The sequence below is a fragment of the Onychomys torridus genome, chromosome X (assembly GCF_903995425.1).
Source record: "Onychomys torridus chromosome X, mOncTor1.1, whole genome shotgun sequence".
Taxonomy (NCBI): domain Eukaryota; kingdom Metazoa; phylum Chordata; class Mammalia; order Rodentia; family Cricetidae; genus Onychomys; species Onychomys torridus.
In genome coordinates, this window is record NC_050466.1 from 52,113,794 (window position 1) to 52,131,706 (window position 17,913).

General features: G+C 41.9%; 1 non-coding gene across 1 annotated transcript; it reads right to left on the reverse strand.

Moving 5' to 3' along the window:
• Positions 1-308: 308 nt before the first annotated feature.
• On the reverse strand, positions 309-430 carry LOC118574919. The gene has a single exon (XR_004943794.1). It is a non-coding gene; the product is annotated as a U6atac minor spliceosomal RNA (small nuclear RNA).
• Between the last annotated feature and the right edge of the window lie 17,483 nt (positions 431-17,913).

Genomic DNA, 17,913 nt, shown 5'->3' on the forward strand with positions numbered 1-17,913 from the left:
CTCTCTTAATTAAATTGACAGTCAACATTAACCATTACAAGATTATTTTTCATATATATTCACAAGTGAGCTTGGCTTAAAATTCTCTTTTTCATAATATTCCTGACAAGTTTTAATTTTTTTTTTTGAGCTGAGGATCGAACCCGGGGCCTTGCGCTTGCTAGGCAAGCACTCTACCACTGAGCTAAATCCCCAACCCGACAAGTTTTAATTTTAAGCTTATGTTTGCTTTCTGTCAAAAGTGTATCCTTTTGTATGTTTAATGCTGGGGCTAGAATTCAGGGCCTCATGCATGCTAGCTCCACCTTGCAAATTATGGTTATGTGGTTCAAACTAGGTACCAATCTCTTAAACATGTGTTTGTTGTCATACCTGAGGGCTTCTTCTCTTCCTGTCAAGAGAAGTGTTGATCTCTCCTTTCATACAATTCTTTTTTATTCTCTTAAAAACCCATAAATTGGAACTATTTATTTTTAAGTAGTTGATAGATCATGATGATTAATAATAAACCATTAGAACTTACTTTGGAATAAAGATATTTGGTCACTGAGAACAATTTATAAATATAATTCCTTTTTTGTTTTCCTTCCTTCCTTCTTCCTTTCTTTTTTTCTTGACACAGGATCTTACTGTGCAGCCCATACTGGTCTTGAATTTGATTTGTAGCCAAGTTGACCTCAAACCAAAAAAACCTCCCATTGGGCATAGTAGCATACACCTTTAATACCAGCACTCAAGAGGCAGAAGCTGGCAGTTCTCTGTTGTAGAATGGAATATTTGTTTAACTATATAAAGATGTATTGCATTTGTTTATGCTGCATTTGTTTAACTATGTAAAGTTGTGTTGCTGGTTCACCTTGCCTGCCTAAGACACCTGATTGGTCTAATAAAAAGCTGAATAGCCAATAGCCAGGAAGAGGAGGGTTAGCTGAGGCTAGTGGGCAGAGAGAAAAGGGGAGCCAGCCAGCCAGATGGTGGCCAGCCAACTGGGGAACAGACAGACAGACAGGAGGAAGCAGGAAAGCAGGATGAACAGTATGTAGATGAGGAAAACAAGCCTCAGGGGCATCACATAGGTTAATAGAGATGGGTTAATTTAAGTTTTTTTTAAAAAGCTAGCTAGAAACAAGCCTAAACTAAGTCCAAGCATTTATAATTAATAAGTCTCCATGTTATGATTTGTGGGCTGGCAGTCCAAAAAATCCTGTAAGTCCAAAGTCAGCCTGACCTACATAGGTTCAGGCCAGCTAGGACAACACAGTGAGACCCTATCCCTCCAATAAAGAACTCTTACAACTCAACAATAAACAAACAACCCAAATTGGGCTGAAATGATGGTTCAGCCGTCAAGAGCAATTGTTCTTCTTGCAGAGGACATGAGTTCACTACCTAATACCCATATGGTGGCTTACAACTGTTGGCAACCATAGTTCCAGGGAATATGACCTCTGTTGGCACCAGGCATGCACATATATGAGTGCAGGCAGAGCACTTATACACATAAAATAAAAATAATAAAAATATTTTTTAATCCCCACAATATTTTATCACACTCCTGCCTGTGCTCCCCAAGTTTTAGAATTAACGGTGTGTGTTGCCAAACCCAGCTTCCATTTTTCTTTAACAGATACTAGCAATAGTTTTTTCTAGAAATTGGTTCATTACAACTCTATTTTCAAATACATTGATATATAGCTAGTTACAACATCTAAAGAGGAAAAATCAGTAGCCCTCTTGAGAGTCAGCCCCCATCTCAAGGTATCTGCTGACTTATAAATGAACCCAGAAGCTGACCAGTAATTTAGATCTGACCAGTAATTTAGAGCTGACCTAGAGATGAACCCGATGCTAACCAGTAGGTGAACTTAGACTGAAACAATAAATCTGAACGTATATATCCTGGACCCAGCAAACAGGACATAGGGAGTAAAAATGTACGTCTCATGGATACCCTGCATCCTGTCAGGCATTAGTAATTTCATGCTTATAGTTCAGCCAATAACTTCAAAGAACTACCTCACCCCTAGCTCCCTCATCCAATCCTAAGACACTAGGATGTGTAACCCACTGCATATAAACTTTTCCTATATAAACCCCTTGTAATAAGTGCTCAAGGTTTCCCCCTTCACTCACTGTAAGTGTCAGATGATGAAGTCCTTGCTGAGACTTCGCTTGAATAAAGAAACCTTTTGTTTTTGCATCAGAAATCCGCTCCTTGGTGGTCTTGTTGGGGGAGGGGAGAGACTCTCAACTCGGGCATAACACATCCATTGTTTTAAAATCTTGAGGTCTGGGGATCTAGCCCAGTTGATAGAATGCTTATCTAGCACTCATGTATTCAGGGTTCAGTCTCCAGCAGCCCATAAAACCAGCTGTGGTGGTGCATACCTGTAATCCTAGTAGTACTCAAGAGGTAGAAGCAGAAGATCCAAAGTCCAAGGGTTGTCTTCAGCTATGGAGAAGGTTTAAGGCCAGCTAGGCTAAATGAAATATCTTAAGAGCAAAAACAAGGGGTTGGGGATTTAGCTCAGCCTAGCAAGCACAAGGCCCTGTGTTCAGTCCTCAGCTCCGGGGGGGGGGGAGAAGCAAAAACATGAAACAACCACCTCCTCCCTTCATTACAATTTCAGGTTATTTGTCCCTTCCTATTTGTCATGTGGTTTACCTTGGCTTTTCTCCTTCCTGTTAATGAAATTTTTAAATAGGAAAGGGCTGGAGAGATGGCTCAGTGGTCAAGAGCACTAGCTTCTCTTCTAGAGGACCTAGGTTCAGTTCCCAGTACCTAGATGATGGCTCCCATTTGCCTGTAACTCCAGTTCCAAAGGAGCCAATACCCTTTTCTGGCCTCTGTAAGCACTGCACACATGTGATACACACATACATACACGCAGGAAAAACACCCATACACATAAAATAAAATTAAAATTTCAAAATAATTAAAGAATGACACAAAGATTCCATGCACTTCATTCTAAACAAGACAAAACACATTTCCTCCAAAATTAAGCAGAATTTCATTGTAAGAAAACACCGGATTGTCATGATATATACACAACACCTGGCTTCTGTTATTTCTGACAGACGCTCAAAATTATGTTAATTGTTTTTTCTTTTTTTCTTTTGTTTTTTTTTGTTTTTTTTTTGAGACAGGGTTTCTCTGTAATTTTGGTGCCTGTCCTGGACTATCTCTGTAGACCAGGCTGGCCTGGAACTCACAGATATCAGCCTGGCTCTGCCTCCCAAGTGCTGGCATTAAAGGCGTGCACCACCGTCACCCGGTGTTAACCATTATTTCTAATTAAGTTTCCTGTACCTTCCAGTCATGGTGTCACATACCTATAATCCCAACACTCAGGAGACTAAGGCAGGAAGAGGAAGATTTCCAGGCCAGTCTGGGCTATAGAAGGAAGGGAGGAGAAGGAAGGAAGATAGGAAAAGGAGAAGAAAAAAGAACAGAAGAAAGACAAATGACAAAAGAAGAAAGATTCCCATATCTGGTGTTTCTTGGAGATGTATCTGGGTTGTAGGGTCCTGGAACCCCCAATTTGGGCAACTGTTACCTGCTTGCCGACCTGGACCAGATGTCCTCCCTATGCTGATTCCCTGCCGGTCTCCACCCTCCTGGAAATTCAAACTGCATTGACTTAGCATTCCAAGTCCTGACTGAAACCATTTTCACCAGAAGTTGGGCCCGTTTAAACTTTTAGCTCTAGTCCCTCTCTAGGCCTCTGCTCGCTTGGCACTGGCTGAGGCTGGGGCTTCAGCTTTGGCTCCACCCAGTGCTTGGGCTCTAGTACTAGCACCCGCCCAGGCTGTGCTCCATTGCAGCTCCACCTCCCATGGGGGCCATCCCGTGCCTTTGTCCACTGCGCAGACCCACACACGCTCATTCCCCTTTAAACTTCCTCTTATTCCCGTGAAAGGATTATCTACTTAAGGGAAGTCCCTTGTTTGTATATCCTGCATTTGGTATAAACAGCTTAGATGCAAGAATGTAGAACATTCAGTAGCGAACTTCTGCCCTCCAGGGTTCCTCCATTGTGCTGTAAGCCTATATTTAAGGTTTCCTCCTTCTTTCAATAAACAGCATTTGGCATTCTGCTGATACGAATGACCCGCTGTCTTTTGTATCTTTTTTTCGATCCACAGCCCCTCACTCAGACATGGTGAACTGGTGGTGGTAGCGCAGGCGTTATCGCAACATGGGTCAGTGTGATTCAGGTTTAACCCACACAACTCATAAATAAAGAGTAGATTTTTGTTGCCTCGAGACAAGGTCTCACTATATTGCTCACAATAATCTTGAACTCCTAAACTCAAGCAAGCCTCTGCCTCAGCCACCCAAATATCTGGGACTGTAGGTGCTTGCCACACTTGGCTGACTAGCAGAGTTTTACCCTGTGGGTAACTAACCTGTTGAGTTTATCAAAGCTTCCACCTACATGCTCCTTTCCCTCTGAAGCCTGGGAACTGTACCTTCGACTAGCTGGCTGCTTCACTGCACTTGGACACAAACTCTGTGTCTCCTTGGCTGAAATCACAGCCTACACAAGTTAGAGGTTTCCCCTAAAGTCACTGGCCTCAGGCTAGACGCTATCTAAGCAGAACCCTGGCATGGGAATTTTCTTCAGGGCGCACTGTGGGGTTTCAGTATTCCACTCTCTTCCCTAGGAAGACTGCTGCTGCTAATGAAGGTGGGAAAGAGTCTTGGTCTCAGCCATTGAGCTAACTTCTATGTTCTTTGTCTATAGAAGTCTAAGAGCCACTTGTCTTTCTGGTCCTCTGAAATTTTTGGTTAGTTCCCCTTCTCTTTCAAGATACAGAGCAAAAGCCCTGTTTCTGGGGGGCTGGAGGGATGGCTTAGTTAGCAAAGTGCTTGCCTGAAAGAATGAAGACCTGAGTTTGATCACCAGAACCCAATTAATAAAGGCCAAGTGTGGCTACTTGTATTTGAAATTCCAGTGCTGGGGAGAAAGAGACAGGTAGGTCTCTGGAGCAAACTGGCCAGCCAGTCTAACCTATTTGGAAAGTTCCAGGCCAACAAGAGACCCTGTCACTTAAAAAGAAAAAAAAACAGTGAATGACACCTGAAGAATGACAGCTGAGGGATGACTTCTGACCTCCACACATAATATGAACACACCTACACACGCATACATGTACGCACACACACAAAGTCCTGTTTCTGGGAACACGACAATAGAGCAACAAAAGAAAAATCCATTTTGTCTCAGTTCTTATGGAAACGTTGTGATATGAAACAGGGATTCTGTTTGGACTTTATTAGTGTAGTTGGACATTTGTTTCTGTTGTTGTTGGGGATATGGTCTCATTCTGTAGCTCAGGCTGCCCTAGAACTCATGCCAGCCCTCCAGTCTCAATTGAATTATAGGTGTAAGCCACCATACCTGGCTTATATCTGGTTTTGTATGCTTACTTATAAATATTTTAATTTTACTTATTAGAGTGTAATAACCAAAAATTCTACAATTTGATAAACTTTCCCTCTTCTTTTTTAAGTATTTAGAAGTTAATTTTGTGCACCAAAACATGGTTTATATCCACAAAATTAACTTCTTTATACTTTTTCAATATCTAAGTTACCATGTACACAGGAAGGAAGATCTACACTGTATAGGAACCAAAGTCTATACAGTTGTAGGTCCTTCTTTAGAAAAAAGGACACAAAATTAGTTGCAAACATGTATGTTTACTTAGAAAAAAATAAATCACAATAAACTGCACAAATTAGGAACTTGACAAATTCCATGAAAAAATAGCAAAAGCCAACAAAATGCTATTACTGTTGTTATTATATTTTCTTCTTGTCTTATCTCCAGTATCCTACCCCCATTTTAACTGCATACTCTCTGATTATGTTTTTTCCTTTTTTTGTTTTTTTTTGTTTTTTTTTTTTTTTTTGGTTTTGTTTTTGGTTTTTGGTTTTTGTTTTTTCCAGACAAAGTTTCTCTGTGTTGTTTTGATGCCTGTCCTGGAACTCACTCAGTAGACCAGGCTGGCCTCAAACTCAGAGATCCTCCTGGCTCTGCCTCCCAAGTGCTGGGATTAAAGGTGTATGCCACCACTGCCCAGCATCATGTCCTCTTTTAACAATGATTTTGTAACGTAATTTTCTCTAAAGGCATAGAAAGAGAAGGCAATCTTTCTTATACCCTGGCTGATGTGTTTTATTGTTGATGGTTTTGCAGTCTCCTGTTTCATAGGTCTTAATGAGTCCAACTATGTAGTATGAATCTTAAAGGTTCTTATTAATAAAAATCAAACCCTAGGCCAGTTATTGAAGTGAGTGCCGGAAGATCAGAGAGACAGAACAAGCCACAGCTTCCTCACCTCAACAGTTCCTCAGCTGGTCTTGTTTCCTCAGACTGGAAGCTTCTGAGTCCTCATCCAAAATGAATCTCAGCTGAACTGTGTTGCTCCAAAGCCTTAAAGCCTAACCAGCCAAATTCTTAACCAGCCAAATGCTGCTAGTTTCTGGTCTTCACGCCTTATATATCTTTCTACTTTCTGCCATCACTCCCTGGGATCAAAGGCTGAATTTCCGGGATTAAAGGCGTCTGTCACCATGCCTGGCTGTTTCTAATGTGGCCTTGAACTCAGAGATCCAGAGGTATTTCTGCCTCTGGAATGCTAGGATTAAAGGCGTGGGCTACCACTGCCTATCCTCATGTTTAATATTGTGGCTGTCCTGTTCTCTGACCCCAGATAAGTTTATTTTGGGGAACACATAATATTTCAGGGAACACAATACCACATTTCCCCTGTTTTTGTCTAAAATTAAAAAAAGCTTATAACTAATACAAGAAAAAAATCACATCCAATAAGTATATACAATATAAGGTCAAGATTTACATTAATGATATCTAGTCCATTAACACTTGACAGATTCAGATAAACAACACCATTAATATATAACCATGTCCAGTCCAGTAAAACAAGTAGTTCTTTTTTAAATGTAGATTCAAAAATTGATCTTTTTTCCTTATCATATTTATATTCTCTTTTTTCTTTTCATAAAAGTTCCAATAATCTACTTTTTGTCATTTTTATATCTTTCCCTTTTTCTTTTTAGTGTAGATTCAATGATCTACCCATTTATCCTATTATTTCTTTATCTTTTTTTCTCAGGGTAGATTCAGTAATCTACCTCATATCTATATTCTCCTTTTTCTTTTTTAAATAAAAACTCTATTTTTGGGTTAATTGTCAAGTCCTGTATCATTTGTCCATTCTCTGCATAATGGGAAAGTGCAGAGCTTGTCACAGGTCCTTGTTCAAGTAGTCTGTCAGGCTGGATCATCTCAGCTAGCCATCTCAAAATTGTCCTGAGTAGTTTGTGGTCCAAAGCCAATCTTTTGGTGATGTTAATCACCTTAATGGCTTTATCATAGTCCATGTGGAATCATCATTGTGGGATCCTGTCTTCTTTTTGAAGATTTCAAAGTCACTGTTAAGCATGGTCATGGTTCCCTTTAGATTTTTTTTTTTTTTTTTTGCCTCCTCTGTGGTTTGGAGCAATCACAGTCTGATAAATGTCTGTCTCTCGGAACTTTGAACACTCTTCCCTAGTAGAGAATATCTTCACAGCAATTTCTCCCCACCATTTGTCTTGCCAAACTTTTCCAAACTGACCTTTGCTGAGGCTTTCTTGTAACAGGATGGTCCTGGCAATTCTTCTCTGAACAAGCAGTAGTAAACACTTCGTCCCAGGTAGCAGCATCACCACAGCCACCAACACAATGAGAAGCAGCCTGCAACTCAGAGCAGCAGCCGATGCCTCCATAGTTCCACTGCCACTGTTTGTGGCCAGGTCCTGGGCCGAAACTTCTCCTTAGCAAGCCTCCTAGGCTGGTCTCAAACTCAGGGTCCTCCTGCCTTTGCCTCCCTCAGTAAATCCAACCAGTGTGCACCACCACAACCGCCCGAGTGTAGCTCGGGCGTGAGCTGGGGCTCACAGGGTCACAGGCAAGAGGCTTTCTCGTGAATTCGTACCACGAACGTTGGGCACCAGATGTAGTATGAATCTTAAAGGTTCTTATTAATAAAATCAAACCCGAGGCCAGGTATTGGGGTGAATGCTGGAAGATCAGAGAAGCAGAACAAACCACAGCTTTCTCACCTCAACAGTTCCTCAGCTGATCCTGTTTCCTCAGACTGGAAGCTTCTGAGTCCTCAACCAGAATGAATCTCAGCTGAACTGTGCTGCTCAAAAGCCTGAATGCTGAACCAGCCAAATGCTTAACCAGCCAAATGCTGCTAGTTTCTGGTCTTCACACCTTATATACCTTTCTACTTTCTGCCATCACTCCCTGGGATCAAAGGCTGGATTTCTGGGATTAAAGGCATGTGTCACCATGCCTGGCTGTTTCTAATGTGGCCTTGAACTCAGAGATCCAGAGGTATTTCTGTCTCTGGAATGCTAGGATTAAAGGAGTGTGCTACCACTGCCTATCCTCATGTTTAATATTGTGGCTGTCCTATTCTCTGACCCCAGATAAGTTTATTTTGGGGAACACACAATATTTCGGGGAACACAATACCACCACACAACTACCTCAAGCACTGACCCCAGCAGAGAAACAAAGCCACTCTCACAACTGAAGCATCTTCCCAAACAACATGCCTTCAGGGAACTACCAAGGAGACATCCCCCAAGGACAGAATTCCTTCCCCTTAGGCTGGGCCCAAGATGACATCTTCAATGGGTATCCCTTGGGTGCCAAGTTGATCAACTGACAGGGGGAGAAACTGTACCTTTTTCTGTTCTAAGTAAAAAACCCTTGCCATAAAACAAGCATCAGAATTCTAGAGCTCTAGGAAGGTTTGATTCAGTTCTTGGTCAGGAACCTCCAAGCAGGCCATGAGCTTTAAGCTTGGCTTTCTTGACCCGAGAAGTGGATCGAGCCAGCCACCGAAGCCAAGCAGAGCCAGGCGGTGGTGGCTCATGCCTTTAGTCCCAGCACTCAGGAGGCAGAGGCAGGTGGATCTCTGTGAGTTCGAGGCTAGCCTGGACTACAGAGTGAGTTCCAGGAAAGGTGCAAAGCTACACAGAGAAACCTGTTAGTTATTTGGCGGTGCTCTTACCCTGTAAGGAAATGTCCAAAACACGACAAATCCACAGAAGAGTTTTTATTATGATAGGAGAGAAAGAGACAGATGCGAACAGGCCTGTGGGAAACACACGTGGTCAAGAGAAAGGAGAGAGACCTGTGCAAAATGGCGCAAGCTTATAAAGGGTGTGCTGCACATGAGTATAGGAACTCATGTGGCTACTCCACGCATGCGCATAGATCACATGGCTTCGCGCACTTTACACAACCATGCAAAGCCACGTCCTAGTTGCATGAGATGTTTTGACCTGGAAATGGCTATTTTGAACCGGAAATAACTAGGCGGAAGTGTCTAGGTTCACTGGGCACGCCCAAACGTGTGGGCATGTTGTGACTTCATATCAAGATCCTGTCTCGAAAAACAAAAACAAAAACAAAAAGCCAAGCAGAGGTCCTAGCCTCAGTGCTTAGCAGTTTTTGCTCATGCAGAGAAAAAAGGCTAAAAGATACACAGTAAAAGAGATCCAGACAGAAAAAACTGTAAGCAGGTTCCAGTGTGTTTTACAATGTGCATAGGTGTAAGAAAGAAAGAAAAGGGGTGTGGACAGTCATAGAAAGAAAGAAATAGTTTAAAAATAATAGTCTTTAAAGAGAGAAGTGAAATGATAAAAAAAAAAGCCATGTAGAGGTGGGAAATCCACGTGAGTCTGCCTCCTGTTGTGTTGGTTTTAAATTTTTTGATGGACGTTGGGGAAGAGACAGCTGCTGGGCTCTCTTCTCTGATGAGCTCTCCTCAAAGCTCTCAACACTTGTTTCCATACCATCAGTTTCAATTGAACATGAGGAGTTGCCTGAAACCAACGGCAATGCCGTTTAATTAATACCAAAAGCTTTTTTTCCTTCAGGTTCACTCCATTCTTTCAACAGGAATTTTAATAACTGCATATACCATTGTTCCTGAGATGGGAAGTTTCCCATGACCGTGCCAATCCTGGAGTCCTCTTACCCTGAAAGCAAGATTTCCTCCAGTCCTTCAAAGTGTCGGGATCCACTGTTCTTCAAGCCAAGTGTTGTAGAACGAGTGTGTATTCACACTGGTCCGTGGGAAAAAGACACAGTGCACTTTAAGGATGTCTTTAACCTTCCAGCTTCAGGGGGAATCAGCCTCTCAAGGGACTGAGACACCGCTTAGCCAAGGGTATTTTTATTGTTCTCCAAATTTACACTTTTAGCAAGTTGATTTCCATATTCCCAAAACACCCTGACTAAGCTTCCAAAGGGACAATGCCAAATGCAAATTCTTGATTAAGGAACATCATAGTGTGCTGGATTTTTCTCAACCAAGTTTTGCATAGGCTTTGTACCCTTGGGAAACTGTCAGGCAAAATTCACATAGAGGACAAGAGAAAGAAAAGGTAATGGAGAATCAAAAGGTGGATTAAGGCTAGGTGCTAGCACTCTGGGTCCAGACCAGGTGTAGCTCAGTGGGAATTCTCCCATCAGAGCCTCCTTTCTTGTATACAAGAATTAATTATTTTGGAGGTTATGCAGCCTCACAGCATATACAGCTTTTTCCCTCGCTTTCTGCTTTACAATCTTATGTAAGTAAACTAAAACACATTTTAAAGCCAGTAAGATTACTATTGCTAGCACAAGAGTAACACACGCTAAAATAATAAATCTATTGAAGTGATTCATAGGGTTAAATGAGGTTATAGTATCTGCAAGACCTTCCATAATATCTGTTTCTGTCTTATCAGGTAACTTTTTTTGCAAATGTTTCTTTAATTTTCTGCTGTAAATCATAAATCATGTGAGAAGAATTAGGGTGACCCATCAAATGCATTTAACCTTTTCCCAATCATACTTGCTTTCATTAAATTTTAAAGGTATAATACAATAAGATGTAATGTTCCATTCACATTTTAGTTTTATTTGCTCCTTTAATATTTCTAACTGATCTCTCAATAATATGTTTGTCTTAAATCAGCTAACTCATTAACTATCTCCTTATTTATCCTATTTTGTTCAGTCCAAAGTTTGTTAGATTGTTTATGTCAGTCTCTGATGAACTCAGCAGTTTGAATTTCTTTTTTGTTGTTGTTGTTTTTTGTTTTTGTTTTTGTTTTCTTCAAGACAGGGTTTCTCTGTGTAGCTTTGAGCCTTTTCCTGGAACTCGCTTGGTAGCCCAGGTTGGCCTCGAACTCACAGAGATCCACCTGGCTCTGCCTCCCGAGTGCTGGGACTGAAGGCCTGCGCCACCACCGCCCGGCCTTGAATTTCTCTCTGAAGCACCACTCCAACTGTTGCAGAGTATCCGTCAATGCAATAATTCCAATAATAACTGCAATAACCAGTCTGACCACTCGATGTGTCCTTTTTAATATTCTTTCAGTGAGCTTCTGTACCAGGATCATCACAGGAGAGTCTTGCCATGGCCTTGACAGCTTCACCGGTATCCAGATTGCTGGCCTTGCTCTGAGAATGTACAAATTTTTGTTTTTGTTTTTGTTTTTGTTTTTTTAGCTGAGGATCGAACCCAGGGCCTTGGCAAGTGCTCTACCACTGAGCTAAATCCCCAACCCCAAGAATGTACAAGTTTTAAGAGGTTAAGTTTAGGAGAGCGCAAACTCCCAGAGAAGAGGAGGCTAAGGTTGGCCAAGTTTGGAGGCTCCTTATACCTTCGTAAGGGATGAAAAGATGTGCTTTGGATGTTTTGAGAGGAGTGTTTGATATATGAACTTGTGTCTTTAAGCAGAATGTTCTCGAAGACGAGTCTTGGCTGCAGGCCAGTCTGCCAATTGGACTCTGGTTCCGTCTGCTCCAGCTACTTGTTGGGTAGAAGAGCCACGTGCATTCCATGTGTAACATGGACTTAGAGCAATCCAGGAGAGTCAGCTGCACACACCTCAAGAGCTCCAGCTGACAGCTCTGCACTTAGTGCCTCTGTGAGGCCCTAACCACATCCGGCATGTACAGGTTTTTCAGGGTGACAGTGTGATTTACAGCACTGCACAAATATGGGACATGTACCCCAGTGGTCTAAGGACTGTAATAGGGATGAATTTACCTTATCAATGTCAGTTTATAAAAAGACATAGCGTTTTGTAAATATGATGGCTACAAAAGAGATGAAAGAGCCTTCGATGAGTTAAGCTGAAAATGGAAATTATTTTAAAGATTTGCCTCTTCTATCTGTATGGCTGAAAGTATGGATGTGTACCACAAAAGTGCATCAAGAGCGGGCATGAATGAAATGGGAAACAAAAGCAATGGTGTCCACAGCCAGCCTTGTGCAGAGAGCTGTCTGTGCACCCCTTCTCAACTCCATGACCAAAATAATCATTGGTAGCTTGAAACTAACCATAATGCAGCACTCACACTGTGGAAAATGGCAAACCAGAACATTGCTTTCCACAGGGATGGAGCCAATTCACTAACGTGTAACTGCTTCAAACATGGACGAAAAGAAGGTCAAGTTGAGTTTTTTGAAAAAAATAATAAAATCAACAAACATCTGGTGAGAGCTGTTAATAACAGGAATTTCAGTAATGAAGGCTAGCTCTGTAGAAGACAAGAAAGTTAAAAGGTTTTTTAAATAGCTGAATCTAAGCAAGTAAAGGTTATAGAAGTATGCAGATTTCCAGAGAGATGAGTAATGGTGTTAGTAAGCAATTCAAATCTGTACTAAAAAATAAAAAAATTCAAAAAAAATCTTTCTAGAGACAAAAAAGAGGTTAAGTTTAAAGACATACTAGAATTAACACAGGTATGAAGGGATAGCCTTCACAAGCAATGCTGTAATTATTAGGGTGCCATTGTACAGACTTTTTTTTTTTTCCGAGACAGGGTTTCTCTGTGCACCTTTCCTGGATCTTGCTCTGTAGACCAGGCTGGCCTCAAACTCACAGAGATCCTCCTGCCTCTGCCTCCTGAGTGCTGGGATTAAAGGTGTGCACCACCAACCACCTCAGACCTCTTTAGTAGAAAATAAGATAATGGTACACATGCCATAAAAGGATGGCTTTGATTTAGTCTAAAAGACTGAGTGTACTAATCATCCTTAATGTTTAATTTTCCTTCCCATGCCTTAAGAGGGTGGAAGGCACTTGCCAGTTTTCACAAGTTAGTCTGGTTGAATTGCCAAATTGCAGGAGAGGACTTGACATTCCAACTCCATGCCATTGGATAGGTTCATTAACAGAAGCACTGATTTCTATAGTGCCATTCAAACTATACCTCTTCTTTCTTAACTCTGAGTGAGACTATTTTCCAATCTATGATGTTTTCTTGGGAGATATTAATTAGCACTCGAGGTTTCTCACTTACACTGTTGCCAATGGACCTAGTCAGATTCCTTGTTGGTAACCCTCATTTCACAGAACGCTAGATTTATGGAACTAGTAGCCTGCTCTTTTTGAAAGGAAGTAGAAGAGGAGTAGATCTGGGACAGAGGAGAGGTGAAGGGGGGACTGGGAGGAGTAGAGGGAGGGGAAACTGTGGTTAGATGTATGAAAGAAGAATTTTTCAAAAACTTGCATTTATTTTTTTCCCACAAAAAAAGGAAAAACAATGAGCACAGCAGCTAAAATTTGTGTATATTTTACCACAATTTTGAAAATGTCACCAGGCAGTGGTGGTGCACGCCTTTAGTCCCAGCACTCGGGAGGCAGAGCCAGGTGGATCTCTGAGTTTGAGGCCAGCCTGGTCTACAGAGTGAGTTCCAGGACAGGCTCCAAAAAGCTACAGAGAAACCCTGTCTCGAAAAAACAACCACAAAAAAAATGTCAAAGGAAATTACCAAATGGTTCCTTATTCTCTAGCAAATTTAGCCACTGGCTGTTGCTGATAAAGTTCCTGACCTACTAGATGGAGCTGAGAGCTGAATGAAGGTGACAGGCAGTCCCCAGAACTCCTAATAAGCTCTCCTTTGTAGAGTCATTTAGAAATAGATTAAAGACAAGTGTGACATTTAATCTTCTAGGCTTCCAGGACACCAGCTGGCACAAGGGTGGCAGATGATGCTGGGGTGGGACAGAGCAGAGGATGTTGATACTCAAGTTCTTTCTCATTCCATCTCCACAATTACTCTATTCCTCTATACTCCCATTTTCTCCCCACCTTTGCCCTTCATCTCCCTTTCCAAGGCCCCTCTCCTTCCACCCACTCTTTTTGATGGATCCCCAGGGAGCTTTCACTAGAGCTAGGGCGTTCACATGCTCTTGCACGTGTTTGGGGACTTTCTAGGGCAGTAATCAGCTTTAAGCTAAATTGAGACTTGATCTTCTCTTAGCCCTAATCATCAATTAGCACCCTATCGTGCAAGAACCCTAAGACTTAGAACTCACTGCCTTACTCTACCTCCTGTTCCCACCTCTAAACTCCTTCCACAGAATTTGGGGGCACTACTGTGAGTTGTCATCTGTGTAATATTGGACAAGAGCAGGCAGGGCAAGCAGAGGGCTTGCTCTGGATCTCAAGCAAGGTTGGAATCTCTCTCAAACACCAAACTGCTCTACATTTATATAGCACTTCATCTTCACAAGGAGAGCTTCCTGACATTTTCATTCAGTTTTTAATTCCATCCAGCAGGTCAGAGACTTTATAGGTAACAACCAACAGTTGATTTAGCTAGAGGACAAAGACCCCCTTGGCCAGCCACTTCCCAACAATATGGCAGCCCTGGATGTTCATAGCCAGAATAGTCAATTTGAGGGGTCCTGGGAGAAACTCAACCAAAGCTTATGAAACCTCAGGGCAGCCACATACAACTGTGTGCAGTGATCCAGAGAGGAGGTCACAGATCAGGGACCACAAGTTCACAAGTCTCCAGAAGGCCAACCTTTAGGGGGATATTGCTGGGTCCTAACCTAAAGGAAAAATCAATTGAAAGATAAGATGAAAGAGCTATGTGGTGGCATCTAGCATGCTCTCTGAGTTGGACAGTTAGATGGCCATTGTTCTTGTTATTTTCTAATCATTCCTAAGTGACTCCACAAGACTGAATTTATCAGCACTTCTACTGGATGTCTCTCATCTTTATTTAGCTCTCAGCTCCATCTAGAAGACCAGCTACAATACAAAGAATTATTCGACCTTTGCCTTTTACATCTCTAAAATAGTAATAAAACACATAAAAAGTCTACCATCCTAGCCATTTTCAAATGCAACGTCCAATGAGACCAAGCATGACTCTTTTGCTGGGCAGATGTCAGTACCTCCAACTCCAGACAACCAAAAGCCTGCACCCATGAAACACAAACTCTCAACTGCCCTGTCCCCTAGCTCCTACCAATCACCAGCCTACCTGTTATAAAAATGTCTACTCTAGGGACCTCCCAGAATTCATTTATTTGTCTTTTTGTGGCTGTTTCATTTCACAGGGCTTCATGTCCTCAGGGCCATTCATGTTGCTGCATGTATCAGAATTTCCTCCCTTTTTAAAGAATTTTATTGGTTATTTGAGAATCTCACATCATGCTCCCTGATTGTGCTCACTTTCTAGTATTCTCATGTCTTCTCCCTCCCATGTGACCTCCCTCCCCAAAACAATACAAAACAGAACAAAACAAAACAAAAACAAGTCCATTTTGTGTTGTCCATTTATTCACTGGAGCATGGTCAAATTCCTAGTGGTCATCCCCCCAAGGGAAGATGAGTCTTTCTTCATCTGCTTCCCCACCAGAAGCCATCAGCTGAGGAGATATCTTCCCAAATGTAGTGTGACTAGCTCTCCCATACCTTATCAAGATCACTGACCCACATCATGGCCCTCAGCAGCTGCACTAGCCACATACCTCAACATGTCCTCAGGTGGCTACACATGCCAGTCATATCAGCATGGTGCCCCAAGGCAGAAAATCCTTGGGACATCAGCAAGGCATCAGGCAGCGGCACAGACTGTGTATATCCACATGGATCTCAGGCCACCAAGCCTAACTATCCCTGAGATCCACATGGTAGAAGGAGAGAACCGACTCCCACAAGAGTTGTCCTCTTGTCCTCTACACACATGCATGTACCCTCCCTACACATAAACAAACAAATAAATGTAATTTAACATTTTTTAAAAATTGTTTTTATTTTACATGTATGAGTGTTTTGCTTGCAAGTGTCTGTGCACCATATGCATACAGAGCCCACAGAGGCCAGAAAAGGGCACTGAATCCCCTGGAAGTAGAGTTACAAACAGTTCTGAGTCACGATGTAGGTGCTTGGTATGGAACTTAGGTCCATGATCAGTGATCTGTGCTTTCACTTGAAACCATGTTGTGTAGCTGGAATCTTAAAAGTTCTTGTTAATAAAATCAAACCTGAGGCCAGTTATTGGGGTGAACACTGGAAGATCAGAGAGACAGAACAAGCCACAGCTTTCTCACCTCGCCATTTCCTCAGCTGGTCTTATTTCCTCAGACTGGAAGCTTCTGAGTCCTCATCCACATGAATCTCAGCGGAACTGTGCTGCTCCAAAGCCTAAAAACTTAACCAGCCAAATGCTTACCTAGCTCTGGTGCCTGGTCTTCATGCCTTATATATCTTTCTGTTCTCTGCCATCACTCCCTGGGATTAAAGGCTCTCTTTCTGGGATTAAAGGTGTGAGTAACCATGCCTAGTTGTTTCCAATGTGGCCTTGAACTCACAGAGATCCACCTGGCTCTGCCTCCCAAGTGCTGGGATTAAAGGCATATGCTGCCACTGCCTATCCTCATGTTTAATATTGTGGCCGTCCTGTTCTCTGACCACAGATAAGTTTATTTCGGGGAACACACAAAATTTTGAAGGAACACAATACCACAATGTTGATGTCTGTAATTCAGGCTGCAGCTGGAGACCATGTTAACCTCTATGGTCCCATGCTGCTGCTGGAGGCCATGTTCATTTCCATGATCTGTGCTGCAGCTGGCTGCTATGGGCAAGGAAGTTTCTTTTGCAGTGGTTCTAATGACTATAGACTCATAACTGAGAATGAGAGACACTGAAGGCTTCTGTGACAACCTATCCTCTCCTAAAAACAAAAACAAAAAACAGTCCAGACAGAAGCCATTGAAGAGAACTATTAAAAACTGTGATAAAAATGCTGATGCTCTTCACAGCTGATGGCTTCTGGCAGGGGTTGGGGGGATGGAGGGGACTTAGTTTTCTATAAGGAGCTGGCCACTGGGGGTTTGACCATGCTCCAGTGAGTATATGGGCAACACAAATTGGACTTGGTGGGGATATTTTTGTGGGGCAGTGGTGCAAGGGTGGGAAGGTGGACCTGAGAGGAATGGGAATTGAGTGTGATGGAGCACATTGTGTGAAATTCCCAAATAATTAATAAAAATATTATTTGAGGAAAAAATATAAATCTTTAAAAGGAGAGGGGTGGACAAAAGAGGTTGCATTTGAGCAGTGACCATGAGGAACTAGTATACCTAACTCCTCTAATATGAAAATCAATACATACTACTAAAATATTTTTAAATTCTTAATAAAAGATTTATCATGACTAACCAAAATCAATGCAGAGCAGTTGTTAAGGTAACTTTCCATGAACCTCTTAAGTGGTTAAACTTGGCACATACATTCAGGGCTTCCTAATAAATTTGTCAATAATATAAATGAATGTTTTTCAAAATCCTGTATCACAAATGTCCTTCAATTGAAAAGATAACATCAATTTTAACCCCCCTCAATTGAAAAGATAACATCAATTTTAACCCCCCCCCAAGGAATTTAGAAATAAAGATTAAATGTTTAAAAAAAAAGAATTACTCCCATTTCTCCTCCTCCCATGACTTGGCAATAACTTACCTATTTTCTGTTTCAGTGGATTAGCTTTCTCATTTGATTTGCCATCCTA